Genomic DNA, 21,690 nt, shown 5'->3' with positions numbered 1-21,690 from the left:
TCAAGTCTTCTCTGTATCACTGCGGTCGCTCAGGGTTCAGTTCAGGTCCACCTGAACCCTAAAACACCAAAATGCTAATGCAGAGTTGTGCTAAGAGAATGGTTGTTTTTTTTCTTTTTAGAATGTTTGTAATGTGCTTATATTTTACCCTGGAAGCAATAAATGCACATGTTCGGTTTATGGAGCCTCCTTGGGTGTGACGGTGTTGGAAGCAGCGCTTCTGCAGCACCCTGGCAAGAGCCGTCCCCCTGCTGTGGTGCTCCCCGGAGTTGGGCACTGTGCCCACAGCTGCTCCTGCCTTCTGCCGACCCTCAGCTCTAAGCCTGCCAATTCCTGGGGCTTCCACGGGCCTTGGAACTCCCCACCGCCACCTCCACCCCCGCCTTGTACATTGCAGCTTCCTCTGGCCAGGTTTGCTGTGGAGGGCCTTGGCAGCAGTCGCTCGGCCTGAGACTCCGCACTGCCAGCCCACTCGGGGGCATCGCACACCCGGCCTGTGGTCCTTGTCCTTACCACCTCATCCTGCCTTTTATGACCTGGCACCAAGAACCATGCAAGTGGCCAGATTGCCAAGCCCTGAGCAGTGTCTGCCACATGGTTGATATTTAACGTGAGTGATCTAACCCTCATGGCTACACAGCGGGGGTGGGGGGTTTCGGCCTTGTTCTTGAGTTAGATGTAGCACACAAATAGCAAGTGGGGGCTGTGAACTGTGGGCAGGTGTGTCCCGAGCACTGAAGTCCCAGGGGCGCAGGCCTGGAGGCAGGCTGCCCTGGTGCGCCTTGGAGCAGTGAGTGTGCTCTGTGTTGCAACAGCCTGGAAGTGTTTGCCAAAAGAGAAAGTGGAGAAGCTGGCAGCCAAGGACTCGGCTGAAACTCGGCTGTGGAACTGTGGTGTGGCTCTAGAAAAAGGTCCCAGTTGGAAGAGGTAGCTCAGGGGCTTGTTCACACGACAAGCCGTTCCTGGAAGAACCGAGGTGTAAGAACAGGCTCATGCAGTCACACCTGCCCACACAGGGCCACCAGGAGGCAAGGTGGCACAGAGCTGCCCGGGCAGCTCTCTTGGCGTAGGCCAGCAAGGTGGGAGAGTGTAGCGTGCCCGGGAAGCTCTTACAAGGCTATCACTGCATCTCTTTCTTTTCTTGAAATTCAGAGGTCTTTTTTATTAAATGCATAAAAAGTAGTTCACATTTTACAAGTTCAAAATCAGATATGAGTAGATAACTGATATATTAATAAACTGTATCCACTCAAAAACTCATGGATACTATCTATATTACATTCAGCGTCTGTTCACATGATACTTAATGCAAAGACAATACAGAATGGACTCCCACCATTTCAGTTCAGTCCTTGCTGATACAGATTGAAGACAGGCGATCTTTTCAACCAGGAGACAGGCCTCCCATGCAAACATACAGAAAGACTGTTAACGGATTCTAGTTCGGCCTCAAGCTATGTTTCTGTGTTTCTGAAGCTGAAGTTTTATATTCTAATTACCAAGATGACAGCACCTCTGATTTACAACTGATTTTATTTATTTATTTTTTTTGTTTGCTTATATTTATTTATTACTGTGTCATCAATCCCTCTTGGCCATATTTCTAGAATTTAACCCAACAAACATCGCCTTTAACAAGGTATTTGAACACTTCGATGAGCCATTTCTTCAGTCTCCATGATTCTCATTTTCCTCTCAGTGAAACAGAGATAAAGGGGTCTTTGGAAGAGTGAGCAGCAGATGACTGAGACACATGAGGGACTTGGATCAGTTCCCGCCAGTACACAACTGTCAGCACTCCTCGGAATACCTCGATCTCGTGGTGGGTGCTCTGGAACACCCGTTTAACACAAACCCTCCACCTTCGTGTGTCTATGCACTTGGCACACTGGCCAGTCTCACTTTTTCACAAATCTGTAAGCTCTTTTTCTGCCGGGCTTTCTTCCACCGAGGCTTCAGCCGAGTTTCAGCCGAGTCCTTGGCTGCCAGCTTCTCCACTTTCTCTTTTGGCAAACACTTCCAGGCTGTTGCAACACAGAGCACACTCACTGATTTTACAACTGATTTTAAAATAGTGGATGCTGACTTACATTCATTTTGACATCTTAAAAAGTCTTGAAAACTAAAATAATACATACAATCCTGCAAATAGATGTGCTTTGCCTTTCATTCGGTAAACATGATTTATTTTAACACAGGTTATAAAAGTTCAATTAATTAACCAGACTTCTATATTTATTTCTTGCCTGGTAAAGTTCAGTCCTAAATCTGAGAGTACTTCAAAAGCAGCTGTTCGCATGATTAATCCCAAGAGCAACCGGGGAGCTTCTAAACTCTCCCTGCTTACACATGTGAACCATGAGAGCCAGTAGACCCCAGCGGAGCCTCAGGGTGACCTGGGAAGCTCTTGGATCGCTAAGGGCTCCCCACCAGAACTGAGGGCCAAGAACCCGGGGGCTCCACACCAGAACTGAGGTTGGTTTTTGGAAGTTCCAGGTGAGAGTGCCATGCAGCCCGGTGTAGGAAACACTGCCTTAAACTGCCTTGCCGGTGTTTCTCATTTTGAACAAACGTCAGGATCATGGCGGGGCGCAGGCGTAAAAGACAGACACTGGTTTGCTTTGGCAGATTGAGCAAAGTGTCCAGGAACCATCAAGTCACACAAACCCTACAGTTGTTCCAAGCCCACTCTGAGAAACAATGCAGAGCCTGGGAGATACATTAGGAAAGAGTACGTTCAGAAATCTGGACATTGTGCTAACTCCAGGCAGTTTCAGCAAGTGTGGGAGGACAACACAGCTGCTTTTGTCATTTATTTCTGTTCCTAAATAGAAGGTCAAAGTTAAGTGACTTGTGATATCAACTCATTCATTAAAAGTGAAAAGCTCTTTCAAAGAAATTATTTCTCCCTTTAAACAAATCCATTCTTGGCACTCCGTTTAAATCTCATGTTTCTCCGTCGTTCGCCTGACATATCTGATCAGAGGTAGTTACTCCACCTCACCAAAAGTGTGACCTGAGTTACCAAAGACACACATTCTAATCATGTACTTTGAGACCAGAATTTTAAATAACATGAAAACCATGGCTAATACTCTTAAGTTTTAAACAATGAAACATGATATTTCTCTCAAATTTCAAAATATGATAGCCAGGAAATATTCTAGAAAACACTAAGGTATGATCCTACTGCTTCTGTGAAGCTACTTACTGATCTTCCACTGTTATCTATAAAGTGGCAGCTGGGACACGAGATTTAACCTTAAGAATTTTTGGGACCCGGCGGTATAGCCTAGTGTCTGAAGTCCTCACCTTCAACACACTGGGATCCCATATGGGTGCCAGTTCTAATCCCGGCAGCTCCACTTCCCATCCAGCTCCCTGCTTGTGGCCTGGGAAAGCAGTTGAGGACGGCCCAAAACCTTGGGACCCTGCACCTGTGTGAGAGACCCAGAAGAAGTTCCTGGTTCCCGGCTTGGGATTGGCGCAGCACCAACCATTGCGTTCACTTGGGAAGTGAACCATCGGACGGAAGATCTTCCTCTCTGTCTCTCCTCCTCTCTGTACATCTGACTTTGTAATAAAAATAAATTTTTTTTAAAAAAAAAAAAGGAATTTTTGAAAAACAAGAAACTAGGGCCCAGCACAGAAGCCTAGCAGCTGAAGCCCTGGTCTTGAATGTGCGCTGGGATCCCATATGGGCACCGGTTCTAATCCCGGTGGCGGCTCCACTTCCCATCCAGCTCCCTGCTTGTGGCCTGCAAAAGCAGCCGAGGATGGCCCAAAGCCCTGGGACCCCGCACCCGTGAAGGAGCCCCGGAAGCGGCTCCCGGCTCCTGGCTTTGCAGCACTTGGGGACTGAATCATCAGATGAGAGACCCTCCTCTCTGTCTCTCCTCCCTGTATATCCGACTTTCCAATCAAAATAAATAAATCTTAAAAAAAAAAAAAACCTGTCTAAGTCTGCGATGACTGTTACTAACATTGCGGACACGTAAGCACAGGTGAGTGTGTCATAGTCCCACCGTCTCCGCCAAGCTTTAGGAGCAGATGTAACCTACTTTGAACACGAAAGCTGCCAAGCGTCCGCACTACCAAGCATGGACTGTGATCAGTAGGCTCCGTTCAGCACCTGGCCACTCACCTTTCCCAGCTGAGCGGCTGTCATTTCCTGAACATGCACTTTGTGTTACTCTATCCACATAAGCTTCCCCACCTCTTTTCCAAGCGCATGTGCAACTGAACAATGGATATGTCTTCTTAAAGAAGCAATACAAATGCAACTGCCAAAAAACAGTGTACTGCAAGAAAGGCGAGTCATTTCAAACAATAAGGACACTTAAATCTCTGCACTCCAAAATAAGGCAAAAAGGGCTCGGCAGCGTGGCCTAGTGGCTAAGGTCCTCGCCTTGATCCCATGTGGCCGCTGGTTCTAATCCCGGCAGCTCCACTTCCTCTCTGTCTCTCCTCCTCTCAGTATATCTGACTTTGTAATGAAAATAAAATAAATCTTTAAAAAAAAATAAGGCAAAAATAAAAGAAATCTGCGCTCAAAAAGCGGAAAAAAATCATGCTATTTTTTAAAATGAATACTAATTTTTAACGATTTAGAACGATTCAGAGAATTTTTAAATTAGGTAAACATAAGTTGAAAAAAACAGTACATGTTAATATCCAAATCAAACCAAGTGGCGTTCCATCCGCTGTTCCAGAAGGCTGGCTGGACGGCTGAAAGGGCCGTGGGGGACAGCAGTCCTGGCGGAAGGGTTTCGGACCACGACCGTGGTATGAGGCACTCCCTCGTCACCCCGGCCGTCGGACACCCCGAGAGCACAGGACAGCGCCTGGCAGACACACGGACACAGCTTTCATGTCCTTTTAGCTGGTTTGGCAGCTAACTGCGTTTCTCTTCCGGATTCCTTCTCCCGCCGCCGCTTCCTTTCCAACTCTGCCTATTCTGTAGTTTTAACTTCGACGTCTTCTCACGAAGCGTCAACATCTCTTTCCTTACGTCCACCAACTTGGCATGGCAACGTGTGGCCTCAGTGAACGAAGCATTCGTGTCCAACAGAGAATGGCCTTCTTTAAATTTTGAAATCTCTTGTTCCAGGGTGTCTAATAAGACAGCTTGGTTTTGTGTGAGTTCCTGGAGGGCTTGTTTTGATCTCTGCAGGTCTAGCACGTAGTGGGAAAGCAGTCCTGCGGCCAGCTCTGTCTCCTTCACTCAAGCCCTCTAGGAACCCTCCATCTGGAGAAGCGTCACTCAAACCCGGCATCAATTCCCTGGCCTCCAGGCTGCCGGGCGGCCCTGTCAGGCCCCAGGCCTGGGGATGCTCATGTCTCTCCCTCTGGGAACAGGCCGGCAGCAGTCCTGAGGGATTCAGACGCGAGCAGGGAACCCAGCGCCTTCAGCTCCCGACCCGAACATCACTGCATTTCTTGTAGGGGAAGAAGCGTGCTGGGAAGGCTCAGTGTTAAGTAGTCCTCTGCAAGAACTCTCCAAGTGGGAGGACAGTGCCCTTCGTGGTCCCTTTGCAGGTGTGTGTTTGGTGCCCTCTGGTGGCAGCGCCGCGACTGAACAAGCCATTCGCTGGGCAGAAAGCCGGAAAGCCAAGGCGCCTGGAAGGTGGCGATGAGTTCAGAGATGTGGAGGAAATGATCTTAGTGATTGGAATGGTTGGTGTCAAAGGGCGGGAAGCTCCGTTGAAGATTTATTTAAAAGGCAGAGTTACACAGAGCTTGTCTGCTGCTCACTCCCCAGAAGGCCACAAGCGACAGGGCTGGATCCACCTGGCCTTGCAATGGGTGGCGCTGGCCTCAGCTCTCGAGCATCGAGCCATCGTGTGTTGTCCTTCTAGGCCCATCGGCAGGGAGCAGCCATCATTGGAACTGGTGCTGTGTGTATGGCAAGCCGGCATTGCAGGCGGCAGCTCAACGTGCAGCTCCTTAACCACACTGCTGGCCACCAGCTCATCCACAGCTCTGTGTGCTCCTGGAGGGACACATCAGTCAAGTGTGCAGTTGTTGGACATAATATGATTGTCAATGACACCACCACCACCATTTTTTAAAAGATTTTATTTATTTTTATTGGAAAGCCAGATATACAGAGAGGAGGAAAGACAGAGAGGAAGATCTTCCGTCCAATGATTCACTCCGCAAGTGAGCGCAATGGCTGGACCTGAGCCAATGCAAAGCCAGGAGCTTCTTCCAGGTCTCCCACGCGGGTGCAGGGTCCCAAGGCTTTGGGCCGTCCTCAACTGCTCTCCCAGGTCACAAGCAGGGAGCTGGATGGGAAGCAGGGCTGCCGGGATTAGAACCAGCAACCACATGGGATCCCACCACATGCAAGGCGAGGACTTCAACCACTATGCCATCACGCCGGGGCCTCACCACCATTTTTTAAGCATTTTTTAAAGAGACAGGAAGGTACCTGGCAGGGGAGATACCCAGGGCGAGGCTCGTCCGTTGCACTTGGGATGTGCTGACCCCTGCGATGTCTCCAAACGTGGGACAACTGCATAACTTGTGGCAGTGGGGGGCTACGTTCACACTCCTCTGAAACAACAACAAACCAACAGGGAGAAAGAACTTGCATCCTCGGCTTCATTGCTGTAGTGGCTGCAGCTGCCAGGGTTGGCTGAGCCAGGAGCCAGGACAAATGTGTGTGGTTGTTCCACACGGTGACAGGAGCCGGGCACTCGGGCCCTCTGGCTGGCTCTGCCCTCTGTGATTAGTCCTGGACTCTGGTACTAAGCTAAGAGCCGAGGACCCTTCGGCGGTCACCTCGCTGCTCCCAGCCTCTCCCTCCATCCCTAAAGTGGAACTGATGGCAACCGGAGCATCTCCCGAGCCCAGCGACGTGCGACAGCCCTTGCTGAATGCCCAGGGTCCTTTGGCTTCGAAGGTGCTGATCCTTGGCCCCATCTGTGCACAAAACGTTCTAATCCAGGCAGCCCCGCTTCCCATCCAGCTCCTGCCTGTGGCCTGGGAGAGCAGAGGATGGCCCGAAGCCCTGGGAGCTGCGCCCACAGGGAGACCTGGAAGAAGCTTCTAGCTCCGGCCGTTGGGGGCCATGTGGGGAGTGAGCCAGAGGATCACTTCTCTGTAAATCTGCCTTTCAAACCAAAACGGAAGGAAGGAAGAAATATAGAAGACAGACACCGGTTCTGGGCACAGAGCCGAGCCCAAGCCTGGCCCCTCGCCGCCCGTGCGGGTCACTGCCCATGCCACAGCAGTGTTCAGCTCTCAGCCAGGCAACAGCAGCCCTTGTCCCTGTTTCAAAGGGGTGCTCTCAGCTCCCCTACTTGGTGAGCTCAAGTGCACCAGTGGCCCGCTGTGGGACTCCTGCGCCACGCTCCCCCGCTGAGCAGCGCATGCCACGGCCGGCCAGTCCTCGAGGCCAGCCCTTCGGCCCGGTTCTGCTCGGCTGAACCTGTTAGGCAAACAGACCTGCGTGTCTGCAGAGACTGTCACTCCTTCCTTGGTCAGAGCCATCTGTCATCAAGCTGAGGTGAAGGGCGACGGCCATGTCAACCTACAGAGTAACCCGTGCCTTCCCGGGGCCGCCTGTCACCTTGGCACAGTCTTACACTGAACGCATTCAAGGGCCCGAGTGAGGAGAGGGACTGTTCTTCCCGGCTGCATTCCTCCAGCAGCTGCCTCCTGGCCAAGCGGACTGCAGATTCAAGGGGGACGGGGTGCCAGGCCTGGTTCTGGCTCTCACTCCTCGGCCCCGCCCCACCTCCCAGTCCCCCCAGTCACTGCACACCATCCCCCGGATGGGCTGGGGCACCACCGGCCCGAGCCGCTGTGCCCTGCTTGCACACACGTGGCAGAAGGCACGCACCACAGCAGTGGCAAGCTCGTGCCCAGAGAAGTCGTCGGCACGACCCCTCGTGTGTGGGACTCCTGACACTCCAGTGGTTGGGGGGGGGGGAAGCCGTAATCTCTGTTGAGTGTGCATCCTTTAAGATTTATTTAGTTTTACTTGAAAGGCAGATTCAGAGAGGGAGAAAACTTCGATGCACTGATGAACTGAGCTGATCTGAAGCCAGGAGCTTCCCCTGGGTCCCCCAAGTGCATGAGAGACTCAAAGACTTGGCCCTTCTTCATTGCTTCCCGAGCGTGCTGGATCGGAAATGGAGCAGCCGGGACATGCGCTGGCACCCATAAAGCACGCTGGTGCTTGCAGGTGGAGGACTAGCCTGTTGAGCCACGGCACCACCCGGGACTGCCCTGAGTCATCACAGGTCCAGACCCCCACTCACAGGGGAGGGGAGGGAGTTGAGGTGTCGGGGAAGCAGCTGGCTGCAGGTAACCCAGCCAATGAGAGTACCAGCTGGACACAGGCAGCCGTGCCCCGGGAGTCGCCCTGTGCTGGCCAGCCTGGTCCCGGAGCGTCTCCAGGGAGCAGCTGCCCCCGGCAGCCCTAACCTTAGAATCTGTCCCGATGGCACCCCGGTGCAGGCCCCCTCTGACTGCTAAAGCCAGCGGCTGCCACGTGGCTGCTGCCTCGCTGCTGTGGCCACTGTAAAATGGCAGCCAGGTCATGTCACAAACCCTGCTGCGGCCTCCGCCTGCCCTGGAACCCTCGCCTAACGTGGCACTCCTTTGCACTTGGGCTGCCACTCGGCTGCTTGCTACTGCACAGCCCAGGCCTTGGTGCCCTCTCCCCGTGCAGGACGCACGCACCCTGGCGCTGGCCCTCCACCCAGCTTAGGAGATAGCCCTTGAAGCTGACAGAATGTCAGACTTGGCAGGGAAGTCGCAATGGAGTGTAGGCAAGTGCCCTGGCCGGCTCGCTGACCTGGGCTACCTGACAAGCTCGTGTGCGCGTGCGCCCTCTTCTGGGCTGTTTCAGAGACTGCAGACTTTGTCACTAGGCACTGCAGGTCCTGCTACGAACCAAATCCCAGCCGTCGGCGTTAGGAAATGGAGCACTGCAGGTCAGACCTGCTCATTGTCTCCAAAATGGCTTTTCCCACCTTCCTTTCCTCTGGAATATTCACTCTGTCTCTCACCGCACTGGTATTTTTGTCTTTAAAGATTTATTCTGGGCCCAGCATGGTAGACTAGCAGCTCAAGTCCTCACCTTGCATGCACTGGGATCCCATATGGGCGCCGGTTCTAATCCCGGCTGCTCCACTTCCCATCCAGCTCCCTGCTTGTGGCCTGGGAAGGTAGTCGAGGATGGTCCAAAGCCTTGGGACCCTGCATCCACCTGCGTGGGAGACCCAGAAGAACCTCTGGGCTCCTGACTTTGAATCGGCTCAGCTCCGGCCATTGTGGCCACTTGGGGAATGGATCAGCGGACAGAAGATCTTCTCTGTCTCTCCTCCTCTCTGTGTATCTTTCCAATGATTAAAAAACATTTTTTTTATTCTACATAAAAGGCAGTTACACAGATAAGAAATGTTCTGTCTGCTGGTTCACTCCCCAGATGGCCCCAGTGGCTGTGGCCAGGCTGGTCTAAAGCCAGGAGCCAGGAACTCCATCCGCGTCCGACGTAGCTGCAGTGGCCCAAGTGTTTGGGTCGTGTCTTGGTCACCCCAGGTGTGTTAGCAGGGAGCCGGACTGTATGTGGAGCAGGCGAGACTCAGACCTGGGCCATCGGGGATGCCAGCGCCGCAGGCAGAGGCTGCTGGCCCTGCAGCTCCACTTGGCATGGCAGGGAAGCTTCCCAGGGCTGCTGCCTGGCGTCTCTGCCCCCGCTTGGCGACAGCCTATAACACTGGAGCCCCAGTGCAGGCGCATGCACACAGCAGGCGCGTTCATGCCAGGGCATGAGCAAGTGAAAGGGTGGCTGTGAAGGTGTGGCAGCTGTCTGCGCAGACCCCGCCGGCCCCTGCACCAGGGCCTGCTCTGGGCTTTGTCTGCATGGCTGGTGTGTGGGCTCCTCTTCTCTCCCCAGCCCTGGGGTGCTGGCTGACCGCATGCAAGTCACGCTCCTTCCTCCAGGCCGGCCTCGTGGCATGCAAGTGAGGCCAGGGTCTCAGCCGAGCCGGAGGGTGCCCCTGTGCCCCTGCCCCCTACTGTGGGGAGCCTGCCCCTGTGCCCTCTGTCCCCTACTGTGGGGAGCCTGCCCCTGTGCCCCTGTCCCCTACTGTGGGGAGCCTGCCCCTGTGCCCTGTCCCCTACTGTGGGGAGCCTGCCCCTGTGCCCTGTCCCCTACTGTGGGGAGCCTGCCCCTGTGCCCTGCCCCCTACTGCGGGGAGCCTGCCCCTGTGCCCTCTGTCCCCTACTGTGGGGAGCCTGCCCCTGTGCCCTCTGTCCCCTACTGTGGGGAGCCTGCCCCTGTGCCCTGTCCCCTACTGTGGGGAGCCTGCCCCTGTGCCCCTGTCCCCTACTGTGGGGAGCCTGCCCCTGTGCCCCTGTCCCCTACTGTGGGGAGCCTGCCCCTGTGCCCTGTCCCCTACTGTGGGGAGCCTGCCCCTGTGCCCTGCCCCCTACTGCGGGGAGCCTGCCCCTGTGCCCTCTGTCCCCTACTGTGGGGAGCCTGCCCCTGTGCCCTCTGTCCCCTACTGTGGGGAGCCTGCCCCTGTGCCCTGTCCCCTACTGTGGGGAGCCTGCCCCTGTGCCCCTGTACCCTACTGTGGGGAGCCTGCCCCTGTGCCCCTGTCCCCTACTGTGGGGAGCCTGCCCCTGTGCCCTCTGTCCCCTACTGTGGGGAGCCTGCCCCTGTGCCCTCTGTCCCCTACTGTGGGGAGCCTGTCCCTGTGCCCTGTCCCCTACTGTGAGGAACCTGTTCCTGTGCCCCTGTCCCCTACTGTGAGGAACCTGTTCCTGTGTGTGTCCCCAGCCTTCCGAGTGAGGGGCTGAGCCCGTGTCCCAACCCTGCGCACTGGGGCTGAGCCCGCGTCCCCACCGATGCACTTGGGGCCTGGGGGCCTGGCGCCCCTCTCAGGAAGTGCCTGTCTTCCTTTGCTCTTTCAGACAGAGGCGGAGAGAGACGCCCTGCCAGCCACCTCAGACCCCCGCAGCGGCCGGGGTGTGACGACAGCACCAGGTGCCAGGAGCCGATGGCAGGGGGTGGGAGGACATGGCGTGGACAAGGATGGCAATAAATGCCCTGGAAATGGCCCAGGTGCCTTCCTGCCTTCCTAACCCAGACGGAGGGGAGGCCGGTCCTCCAGCGGCGGGCCGGGTGTGGGCCACTGCAGCAGGAAGTGCGAGTCAGGCTGGGAACGGTCTGTCTTTCTGAAAACAGACTCTGTATCTGGAAGGTAGAACAGAGGCCGCCCTCCCATCAGCTGGCTCACTCCCCACAGGGTCACACCTGCTCCTGAGTGGGTGACAGCGAGCCAGACCCTCAGCCCCCGTGCTGTGGCCCGGCGGGCCTGGCAGTTAGCAGGAGCGAGACCAGCAGGCAGAGCCGGGCCTTGGCATGCCGCTCACCCTGTGGTGGGCACGCACCGCACCCTGGCTTGGACATTCCCGGGGTGGGTTGTAGGAGTGGAGACGCCCCCCAGCCCCAGCAGAGCCCAGGCCTCATGGAGAGCACTGCTGAGACCCCCTGAGCAGCAGGGTGCTGGACCCTGGGGTGCCAGGCCGCTCCAGGGGACCCCACAGGGCGGCCAGGAGGAAGCCCTGCCTCCTGTCCCCCCTGCCCCCCAGCATCCTCTCCATGGGGGACGGTGTAGCAAGGGCTGGATGTGTATTCTCAAGAAAGGGTGGGAGGCACAACTCTCAAAGGCAACTTTCGAAGATTTGTATGTTTACAAAAATTACTTATTTGAAGGGCAAAGTTAACAGGGAGAAAGAGCTTCCAGCTGTCGGTTCACAGCCCAGATGGCTGCAGTGGCCAGGGCTGGCTGAAGCCGGGAGCCTGGCGCTCCTTCCAGATCGCCCACCTGGGTGGCAGGCAGCAAAGCCCTGGAGCTTCTTCCTCTGGGTGGCAGGTCCGTCGCTGCGGCGCGTGCTCGTGCGGGATTCCAAGGCCAGGTGCCCCCTTAGCCCACTGCTGCACAGTATTGGGCGCAGCGTCTGGCTCTTTTTGTTTCCAGATTTACTTTTTACAGAGAGGGGTCCTCCACCTGCTGGTTCACTCCCCAAGTAGCAGGTAGCAAGTGGAGCTGAGCCAATCAGCAGCCAGGAGCTTCTTCCGGGTCTCCCGCACGTGTGCAGGGGCCCAAGCACATGGGCCGTCTTTTTTCCCAGGTGCATCAGAGGGACTCTTAAGTGGAGCCGAAATGGATGTCATGGTCACAGCCAGAGGCTTAGCCTGTTATGCCACAATGCCTGCCCCAGCGTTTGACTCTGGACGGAATAAGCAAAACTACTCCCTGTTCAGAGCAATAAGGGAGTGGGTGGGGCCCCAAGAACTGGCTCCCATCCCATAACCTGGCAGACTGAAGCTGTCCAGCCAGGCCCCTCACGAGGGTGGAGGGGCAGCCGATCTGCACGCGCCTCCCACCCCATCCTCCTCAGCACCCACTCTCAGGCTGGGACAGCTCGTTCAGTGAGCGGAGTACCCTGGCCGGCGGCAGGCCTTGGAGCCCGCAGGCAGCCCACTGAGGGGCCAGCTTGCTGCTGCAGCAGAGCCTGGGAGGCCGGGAGGTCCTGCCTGTCCTCCCGGGACACACGCATCGCGCTCCTGGCTCCTGGCTCCTGGCTTCAGCCCCACTGGTTGTTGTAGACCCTGGGGAGTGAGCCAGTGGATGGAGACCTCCCCCTCACCCACACCAATGCAAGACGAAGCCACCTTAGCCAAGCACTCAAGCCCCAAGGTGGTTTCATGCTAAGCCGGGGGGAGTTCCCGACTTTCCAAACAAAACAAAACATTTCTTGTTCCTCCAAACTCCACAAAGACATTTTTGTAACAAAATGTGCAGAAAAGGCGGTGTAGCTAACAAGCCCTTTACACGCCCAATGTGCCATCGTAGGTGCCCGACAGATTTGTTGATTGGAGTTGCAAGTCACCAGTCGCAGCCCTGGGACCCTGTTCCTGGCATTCTGTGACACCATAAACGCTGGCCCCGTGCTGTCAGTGACGGCCCACAGCCACACCCCGTGTCTGGCACAGGGCCTGGGTATGTGGCCCTCAGCTCCGTGCAGCCCAGGAGACCCCAGGAGGAAGGCAGCCTGCTTGTCAGCACAGACAGAACGCTCATGGGGCCAGCACGTGGCAGAGCAGCATCAAGTCCCAGCTGCTCCGCTTCCCGTCCAGCTCCCCGCTGACTCTCCTGGGAAGGCGGCAGATGGCCAAGGGCCTGGGCCCCTGCGCCCACGTGGGAGACCCAGAGGACGCTCCTGGCTCCTGGCTCAGCCCTCACCTGGCGACTTGGCGAACCAGGTGGGAAGTCTCTCTCCCTCTTTCTCTCATTTTGCCTCTCAAACACATAAAGTCTTACAAACACCAAACCAGTCAGGGTATGAGTCTGCCAGGGCAGCCACAGTCCTGCAACAGAGACCCTGAGCGCCCCGAGGCTCAGGGTGCCCGCAGGCCGGGGCGGTCCTGGGCCTCAGTGCATAGCTGGCGGATGCTGCCTTCTGCCCTCGCCTGGTGGGCTCTGCCCTCTGGGGGGGTGTGCCTTCCCTGAACTCATCTCTGAACATGTCTGTCGGACCCAGTGAGGGCCTCCCCTGAAGATCTCATTTTCCTCTTTTAAAGATGTTGTTTTTATTGGAAAGGCAGATCTACAGCGTGAAGGAGAGAGAGCTTTTCCATCCGCTGGTTCACTCCCCATGTGGCAGCAACAGCCAGAGCTGATCCGAAGCCAAGAGCTTCTTCCGGGTCTCCCATGTGGGGGCAGGGCCCCAAGGTTTTGGGCTATCCTCTGCTGATGGGAAGTGGGGCAGCCAGGAAACAACCCAGCACCCGTACAGGATCCTGACACTTGGAAAATAAGGATTTAGCCACTGAGCCATCGTGCCGGGCCCAAGAATCCAATTCATCCACCCTGCATCAGCGGAGCGCTTCTTGCGAGGGCAGACCCCTGGTGTGGCCCAAGAAGCGCCCCCCATGCCAGGTGGGAATGCGCTCCCGTAGGGCGGCTATTCCAGGAATCACCAGCAGAGGGCCCTCTGCTCCCCTCCGCATCGCCCACTGCCCAGCCGCCCTTTGGCACAGGAGACATGCGCCCGGTGTCGGCCGTGCTGCTGAGAGAGTGCTTGTGTGGACACGGTCCAAGAGGCCAGGCCAGCTCTGGACCCTGGCATCAGCTCTGGTCACCCCCTCGGAATGGCCCCGCTGTCACTGCCCAGCCCTGGGAAGGAAAGCCTGAACACATCGTGGTCCGGAGGGCCTGCTGAGGGGGCGTGGCCGACGTGTCCTGTCTGTCCAATGGGCACTCTGAATAATGATCTGAACTGTACAAAAACAGTGACCTTGAACCCTGGGAGCTCTTGGGCCCCTGATCTCGTAGCCATACCCCAAGCCCCACTCCAGGCACCCTTAGGTGCTGTCGGGAGCTTTCCAGATGCCCAGCGGGTGGAGCACCCTGGCCGGGCCATAGTACGACACACAGGGGTGACCTGCTGCTGTGGTCCCAGCGTGCGCCGGATAGAGCCCCGAGTGTCCCCTCTGCGGGGCCCAGCCCTGCCCGCTGCCTGCATTTGAGGCCAGCGACCTCAGCGTGTGCCGGATGGAGCCCCGAGTGTCCCCTCTGCGGGGCCCAGCCCTGCCCGTGGACTGCATTTGAGGCCAGCGCATCCAAGATCTGCTACTTTCTCTTTCGCTATATGCCTTTAAAGTAAACAAATGAATAGACACAACCTTTTAAAATATGCTTTTTTAAAGATTTTTTTTTTGGAAGGCAGAGTTCGAGATAGAGAAGGAAAGACAAGGGGGCGCTCTTCCATCTGCTGGGTCACTCCCCAAGTGGCCGCAGTGGCCACAGCCAGACCGAGAGGGAAGCTTCCTGCAGGCCTCCCACGCGGATGCAGGGTCCCAAGGCTGGGGGCCCTTGTCCCCTGCTTTTGCAGGCCACTAAACAAGAAGCACCAGCCTGGAGGTACCAGTACTGCTCCTGTGACCCCTGCCATGAGCTTGGTGTGTTTGGCCCTTGCAGGCACCTGTGCCTCTGTTGTTGCTTGCTGCCAGACCAGCCCTGCCACCCGCCTGCTCCCCTGAGACCTGGAGCCCTTCTGGGCTGCTTTGCCGCATCCCTGCTCTGCTGGGGCTCCAGGCTCGGAGGAGACCCACCGCTTGGAGCCGGGCCACCGTCCTGATGATGCCCCTGCCTCCCTCCTCTGGGAGCTTGGTGTCTGGTGCTCCTTCCTCCCGCACCTTGGCAATGACCTTCCGCTGGCCTGCAGTGCCCTCTGCCACCATCTCGACCCAGGCCTCCCCTGTGCCGCCATGCGCCTGGCTTTCCCTCCAATCTCCTCTGGCCCCCGGCCCCTGCAGGGTGTGTGTGTGTGTGTGTGTGTGTGTCTGCTCTGGCCCCCGGCCCCTGCAGGGTGTGTGTGTGTGTGTGTGTGTGTGTGTGTGTATGTCTGCTCTGGCCCCCGGCCCCTGTAGTGTGTGTGTGTGTGTGTGTGTGTGTGTCTGCTCTGGCCCCTGGCCCCTGTAGTGTGTGTGTGTGTGTGTGTGTGTGTGTGTGTGTGTGTGTCTGCTCTGGCCCCCGGCCCCTGCAGCGTGTGTGTGTGTGTGTGTGTGTGTGTGTGTGTGTCTGCTCTGGCCCCTGCAGGTTGCGTGTGGCCTCAGCACTTCGCCAGCTTCTGCTGCAGGTGCGTTAGCAAGTGAGCAGCCGGGACGTGAAGCAGCACTCCTGTGCGATGCTTGGCACACTGTGCCCCAGCGCCAGCCCTGGAGCCTCTCTGAGGGTGGAGCTAGCTCAAGGGGAGCAGAGGGGGAGCCGGGCCAACCCCGGAAGTTGCCGGCGTGTCTGCATCAGGCTCTGCACGTAGAGCTGTTTGGGCTCCTGCTGTGTAGGGCGACCCAGGCTCGTGTTTGTAGGTGGTCTGAGTTGAATATTTTTTTTTTAAACAGAGTATTTCAACAGCATAGTTACACACAGAGACCTTTCATTGGCTGGTTCACTCCCCAGAATGGCTGGCATCAGCTGGAGCTGGGCCAAGCCGTAACCTGAAGCCGGGAGCTCCTTCCGGGTCTCCAACATGGCTGGCAGGGGCCCTAGGACTTGGACCATCTGCTGCCGCCTTCCAGGCACCTTAGCAGGGAGCTGGATCCAGATGCAGCAGCCATGGTTTGAGCCAAGGCACATACAAGATGTTGGCATAGCTGGCGTTAGCTAACTTGCCATGCCCCTTCCCAGCACAGTGGGATCTAAGCCCCTGACGTGCAGATCAAAATGTAACTTGGTGGGCTCCCACTGTCTCACAGTGCCGCTGAGGAGGTAGGGAGGCAGGCCAGGCCTCCACCTCTGAGCCTGCTGCAGCCCTCCGGGAACTTCCACACCTTAGCTTGCTCAAGTCTTCCAAGCTCCCAGCACTCCCCGACTCACTCCCTCCTCTGTGAGGGACCGCAGCTGGGACATGCCGCCGCCACTCTGCTCTGCCCCGGGACCTGGTGCCCTTTGGGGCTCTGCCTGCCCAGGCCGCTGGCCGCTCAGGTTCTCCCAGGCGTGCTTCCGTGACCCCAGCCTGAGCCGTGCTCCGTCCTCTTTGCTGCGGGCCTGGAGGGGCAGAGTGAGTTGCCTGAATGCCCGTGGAGAAGCACGGGGCTGAGGTGACTGGCTGCTTGGCAAATATTTGCAGGGGCACACAAAGGAACGGACACGCCTGGCCGCGGGCCTCCCACTCGCAGCTCCACCCCCTCAGCTGGCCTGGCCTCCTCTAAGAGCTCATTTCTCACCTGCTGGCCTCCACTGCCCTGCAGCAAGGTCACTGCCAAGCTCTCCTGCTGGAAGCCCATCTGCAAACGCTGGTCTTGCTCCCCTGCCCTCGCCGTAGCAGGGACAGGAGTGCCTGGCTGGGTTCCCATTTCACCTCCCCCCACAACCGCCATCTCCCCTGCTGAGCCAGTCCAGTGGGACCTAAACCCTGACAATCAGGATGTGCTGTAACGCAGAGGGAGGGGAGAGAGACAGGTGGAAATGATCCAGAACAATCTTTTTTGAATTTATTTTTTCTTTTTAAACGTTTATTTATTTTTATTGGGTTTAGTCACTGAGCCATCACACCAGCCCTGATCCAAGGATGCAGTGAGGTGGACTGTGGGAGCTCTTGCTGGAGCGGCTCCTGCGGGGTCTGCGTGTCCAGAGCTGGCTGAGGGGGTGGCAGAGGAGCTCGGCAGCTGAGCGACAGGTGCTTGGGCCCTTGCACCCACGTGGGAGACCCGCTTCCGCTGCAGCATTCCTGACCCTTGTGGCCACTTAGGGAGGAGACCAGCAGGTGGAGAACCTCTCAGGCCCTGTCGCAACTCTGAATTTCAAGTTATGAACAGCAGCAGAGGGGTGGCAGAGCAGGTACACGGATCCGCATGGGTATGAGCTCCCAGGAGCCTTCAGAGGGCACGGCGAGGGCCTTGGCAGGGGCAGGGCCACCCCACACCAGCCCCTGGAAGAGCTTTCTCTCTCATCTCTCCAACCCTAACTCTGTCTTTCAAATACAAATGGATAAATCTTAAGAAAGAAAGGTAAAAGCAAGAGAGGCTGAGATCTCCTGGGTCACTCCCTAAATGGCCACGACAGGTTGAAGACAGGAGCGAGAACTGCCCCTTTCTCTCACGCGTGGGTGGCAGGCTCCAAGTTCCGTGGCCATCTGGTATTGCTTCTCCCAGGCCATGAGCAGGGAGCCGGCGTGGGATGGAGGAGACAGGACTTGAACTGGCAGCCCTGTGGGATGCCCGTGTCCCAGCGCCAGCCCCTAAACCCTATTCCTTTATGAATTCCCCAGTGTCCTGCAAGCCTCTTGCCTCCTGCCCTCACCGCCTGTGCCCTTGGTCTCTGCGGCAGCATTTGCTCTGGTGGGCACTGACCTCCAACAAGAGCCGTCAACAGGTGGCGGTGTGATGCACCCAGTGGCTCTGTCTGCAGGTGCCGGCATCCGGTGTAGATGTTGGCGCACATCCTGGCTGCTCTACTTCCCATAGCCCCATGCTATTTCCCGAAAAAGCCATGGAGGATGGTCCAGGTACTTGGGATTTTGTAGCTGTGTGGGAGACCTGGAGGAAGCTCCTGACTTCAGATCGGCCACTGTGGTCATTTGGGGGAAATGAGCCAGTGGATGAAGATCTTTCTCTCTCTTTCTGTAAATCTGCCTTTCCAATAAAAGCACTTTTTAAAAAGAAAAAGCCGAGTGGTGAGCTGGCTGGGCAGGCCAAATCAACATTGAATCCTAGCTCCCAGAACTTGGGGAGGACGTGGACCAAAGCCTACAAGAGGACACCGCTGTGGGCCAAAGTCCTGCCAGGAAGCATTGCAGGGCTGGCCGCGTGCAGTGCAGCCAACAGGGAGTGTGGCTGAGCAACCCGTGACTGCAGCTTCTCCAGGGCGCAGCTCTGAGCAGGCCCGGAGAGGGAGCTGGGAGCCCTGGGCCAGCCTCTCCGTGCCTGGGGAGCCACGCCTCCCCGTGCCAGGGGGGCCACGCCTCTCCATGCCAGGGGAGCCATACCTCTTCATGCCCGGGGGCAGCGTCGCCTCTCCAAGGCCGGGGAGCCACGCCTCTCCTTGCCTGGGGAGCCACGCCTCTCCACACCCAGGGAGCCACGCCTCTCCGTGCCCGGGGGCATCCTCACCTCTCCGTGCCCGGGGAGCCATGCATCCACTTCGGGGAAGGCACATCTCCGTGGTTCTTTGCTGTCTGCCCCACAGCAGTACCAGGTGTCTCACTTCTCCATTTGGCTGTGGCTTCCTTCTCCTGGAGTAAAACGGGGAATAAGTGACCGCTGCTTCCTTATTTAGGACGCTGCTTTGGCAGGCCAGACTTGGAGGGAACCGCCTCGTTGTTGGTCAAGTGCAGCCTTCAATTATAAGTTTAAAATAAACCCAGTCCTCGTCCCCGGGCGTCGCTGGCGGCGGAGAGGGGAGGCCCGGGGCACTCCCAGCTTGGGCACAGTGTCTAGCAGGGGCAGCCGGCCTAGGGTGGCACCCAGCTCAGGTCCAGCAGCCTCGGCGCCTGGGGGTGCAGCCCCAATGTGGGGACATGGGAGAAGGCTTGCTGTTTTTGGAGAGGCCGACATCGAATCTCCTGTCTGCTCAGTCACTTCCCCCCAATGCCCCACCCCGACCTTGCTGGCAGAGCTGAGCTGATCCGAAGTCAGGAGCTCCGGCTCTCTTCTGGGTCTCCCACGTGGGTGCAGCATCCCAAGGTTTTGGGCCGTCCTCAACTGCTTTCCCAGGCCACAAGTGGGGAGCTGGAGGCAGCCCCGCACCCGGCAGAGGTCACGTTGTCGGCTCAGCCCCGCCCTGGACCCTGTGGGAGCGACACGCTGAGCTGTGCCCCGCCCCCTGCCCTACACCCGACAGAGGGGGCGGCACAAGGCTGGCAGGGCCCTCTCCGGCGGGGGGAGGGTATTATCAAGGCTACCACAGGCTCCCTGGGGCCGGTGGTCTCCCACAAGCCCCGCCTCTGGCGAGTGCCACCAGATACCAGGGTAGGACCAAGGGTGCCCTCCCACCCCACAGGGCATTTAGCACAGCTGTGTGCAGCAGCAGCTCCACTCCTTGCCCTTCGCTGGCCCAGGCCTTCAGGCAGGGTCTCTGTGGTTTAGCACACCAGGGCTGCCTCGGCCTGCAGAGACAAGAGTGGAATGGGCTTAGCAGCAGCTGGGGAGGGGGCCTGCAAGTGCGTGTCCATCTGGGAAAGAGAATTCTGGAGCGGGGACGTGGAGGCAGGGTTAGAGCGTGCCTCAGGGGCTGGCACTGTGGCATAGCTACTCAAGCGGCACCTACAGCATGGCATCTCAAATGGGCATTGCATGTCCCTGCTGGTGTGCCTGCGGGGTTAGCAGGAGACGGCCTGTGAAGGACATCGGAGGCCAAGGATGGAGCTCCTGCCTCCTGGCTTTGACCTGGGCCATGAGGCAATCCAGGTTATGAACCCGCGGATGGAAGAGCTTTTCCTACTTGTAACTCTGCCTTTTAAATCTTTTCTTTTTAAAAAAGACTTATAAGTATTACACACACATAAGCATATGTCATCTTAACTTCAGCTTGGTGGCAAGACCTTAACAATTCTTTAAAACTATTTCTGGGCTCCAGTGCTGTGGCCTAGCAGCTAAAGTCCTTGCTGTGTACGTTCTGGGACCCCATATGGACGCCGGTTCGAATCCCGGCAGCTCTGCTTCCCATCCAGCTCCCTGCGTATGGCCTGGGAGAGTAGTCGAGGACGGCACAAAGCCTTGGGACCCTGCACTCATGTGGGAGATCCAGAAGAGGCTCCAGGCTTGTGGCTTCAGATCAGTTCAGCTCTGGCTGTTATAGCCACCTGGGGAGTGAATCAGCAGATGGAAGATCTTCCTCTCTGTCTCTCCTCCTCTCTGTGAATCTTTTTTTTTCCTTTTTTTTTTTTTTTAAGATTTATTTATTTTCACTACAAAGCCAGATATACAGAGAGGAGGAGAGACAGAGAGGAAGATCTTCCGTCCAATGATTCACTCCCCAAGTGAGCGCAACGGCTGGTGCGCGCCGATCCAATGCCAGGAGCCTGCAACTTCCAGGTCTCCCACGCGGGTGCAGGGTCCCAGTGCTCTGGGCTGTCCTCGACTGCTTTTCCAGGCCACAAGCAGGGACCTGCATGGGAAGCAGAGCTACCAGGATTAGAACCGGCGCCCATATGGGATCCTGGGGCTTTCAAGGCGAGGACTTTAGCCGCTAGGCCATGCCATCGGGTCCGTGAATCTTCCTTTCCAATAAAAATAAGTAGATGTTCAATGCCCCACCCCCATTTCTGATGTTGTGCAGGCCGGACCCCCAGGTCCCGTGCCAGAGCTGGTTGGGGTCTCAATTCCAATCGCGATCATCTTCCTGCTTGTGCGCCTGCCAGCATCAGGTTAAAAAACAAGTTCGGGGGGGAGTGCCGTGAGGCATTGGGACAGGCCTGCACCTGCAGTGCCAGCTTCTGACGGGGTGCCAGTCTGATACCAGCTGTTCTGTTTCTGATTCAGCTCCCTGCCTGTGGCCTGGGCTCGCGGTGAAAGATGGCTCAAGTCCTTGGGCCCCTGCACCCATGTGGGGGTCCTGGGAGAAGCACCAGGCTTCCGGCTTCACATCAGCTCAGCTCTGGCCATGATGGTCATTTGGGAAGTGGAAATTCTCTGTGTCTCTCTCTCTCTAAAACACGGCCTTTAAAATAAAGACAAATCTTAAAAAGAAAAAAAAAAACGCTCAAGGGGTCGGTGTTTGGCACAGCAGTGAAACAGTGGTACACCAGCTGCTGTGGGTACCGGCCCTGCCTGCCAGCGTACCGGGTAGGCAGCGCATGGCTCATGCGCTCAGGTGCCTGTTGGCCAGCTGGGAGCCTGTGTGAGCTTCCAGCCTGATCCAGCCCGGCTGTGCTTTTCTGGAGAGTGAACCAGCAGATGGGCCATCTGTCTCTGTCTTGCTGCCTTATAAAATGGGAATAAATGGCCAGGCTTGTCTGCTGTGCCTGCAGTGTTGGCTGGCCAAGCCTCGGGCAGTGAAGACCATCTCAGCCAGACACCGTGGAATAGCAGGGTGCTTGTGTCCAGAGCCGGCCTCGCCTCCGCAGACGGCAGTGCAGGTAAGGCTCGTGGCCGCACTGAGGTCCCTCCCACCACCCAGCACACCACGGCGGTGCACCCATTCGACAGGGTGTCCCCTG

The 21,690-nt window shown here is 57.1% G+C and overlaps 2 pseudogenes; one reads left to right on the top strand and one right to left on the bottom strand.

The window, feature by feature from the left end:
* Nucleotides 1-4,868: 4,868 nt before the first annotated feature.
* LOC101529655 (biogenesis of lysosome-related organelles complex 1 subunit 6-like) lies at nt 4,869-15,274 on the bottom strand (annotated as a pseudogene).
* On the top strand, nt 6,426-6,561 carry LOC118758303 (U1 spliceosomal RNA; annotated as a pseudogene).
* Nucleotides 15,275-21,690: the final 6,416 nt, after the last annotated feature.

Source organism: Ochotona princeps, chromosome 1, assembly GCF_030435755.1.
Source record: "Ochotona princeps isolate mOchPri1 chromosome 1, mOchPri1.hap1, whole genome shotgun sequence".
NCBI classification, from domain to species: Eukaryota; Metazoa; Chordata; class Mammalia; order Lagomorpha; family Ochotonidae; genus Ochotona; species Ochotona princeps.
Note: the sequence above shows the minus strand (reverse complement) of the source record. Positions and strands in the feature narration are given on the sequence as shown.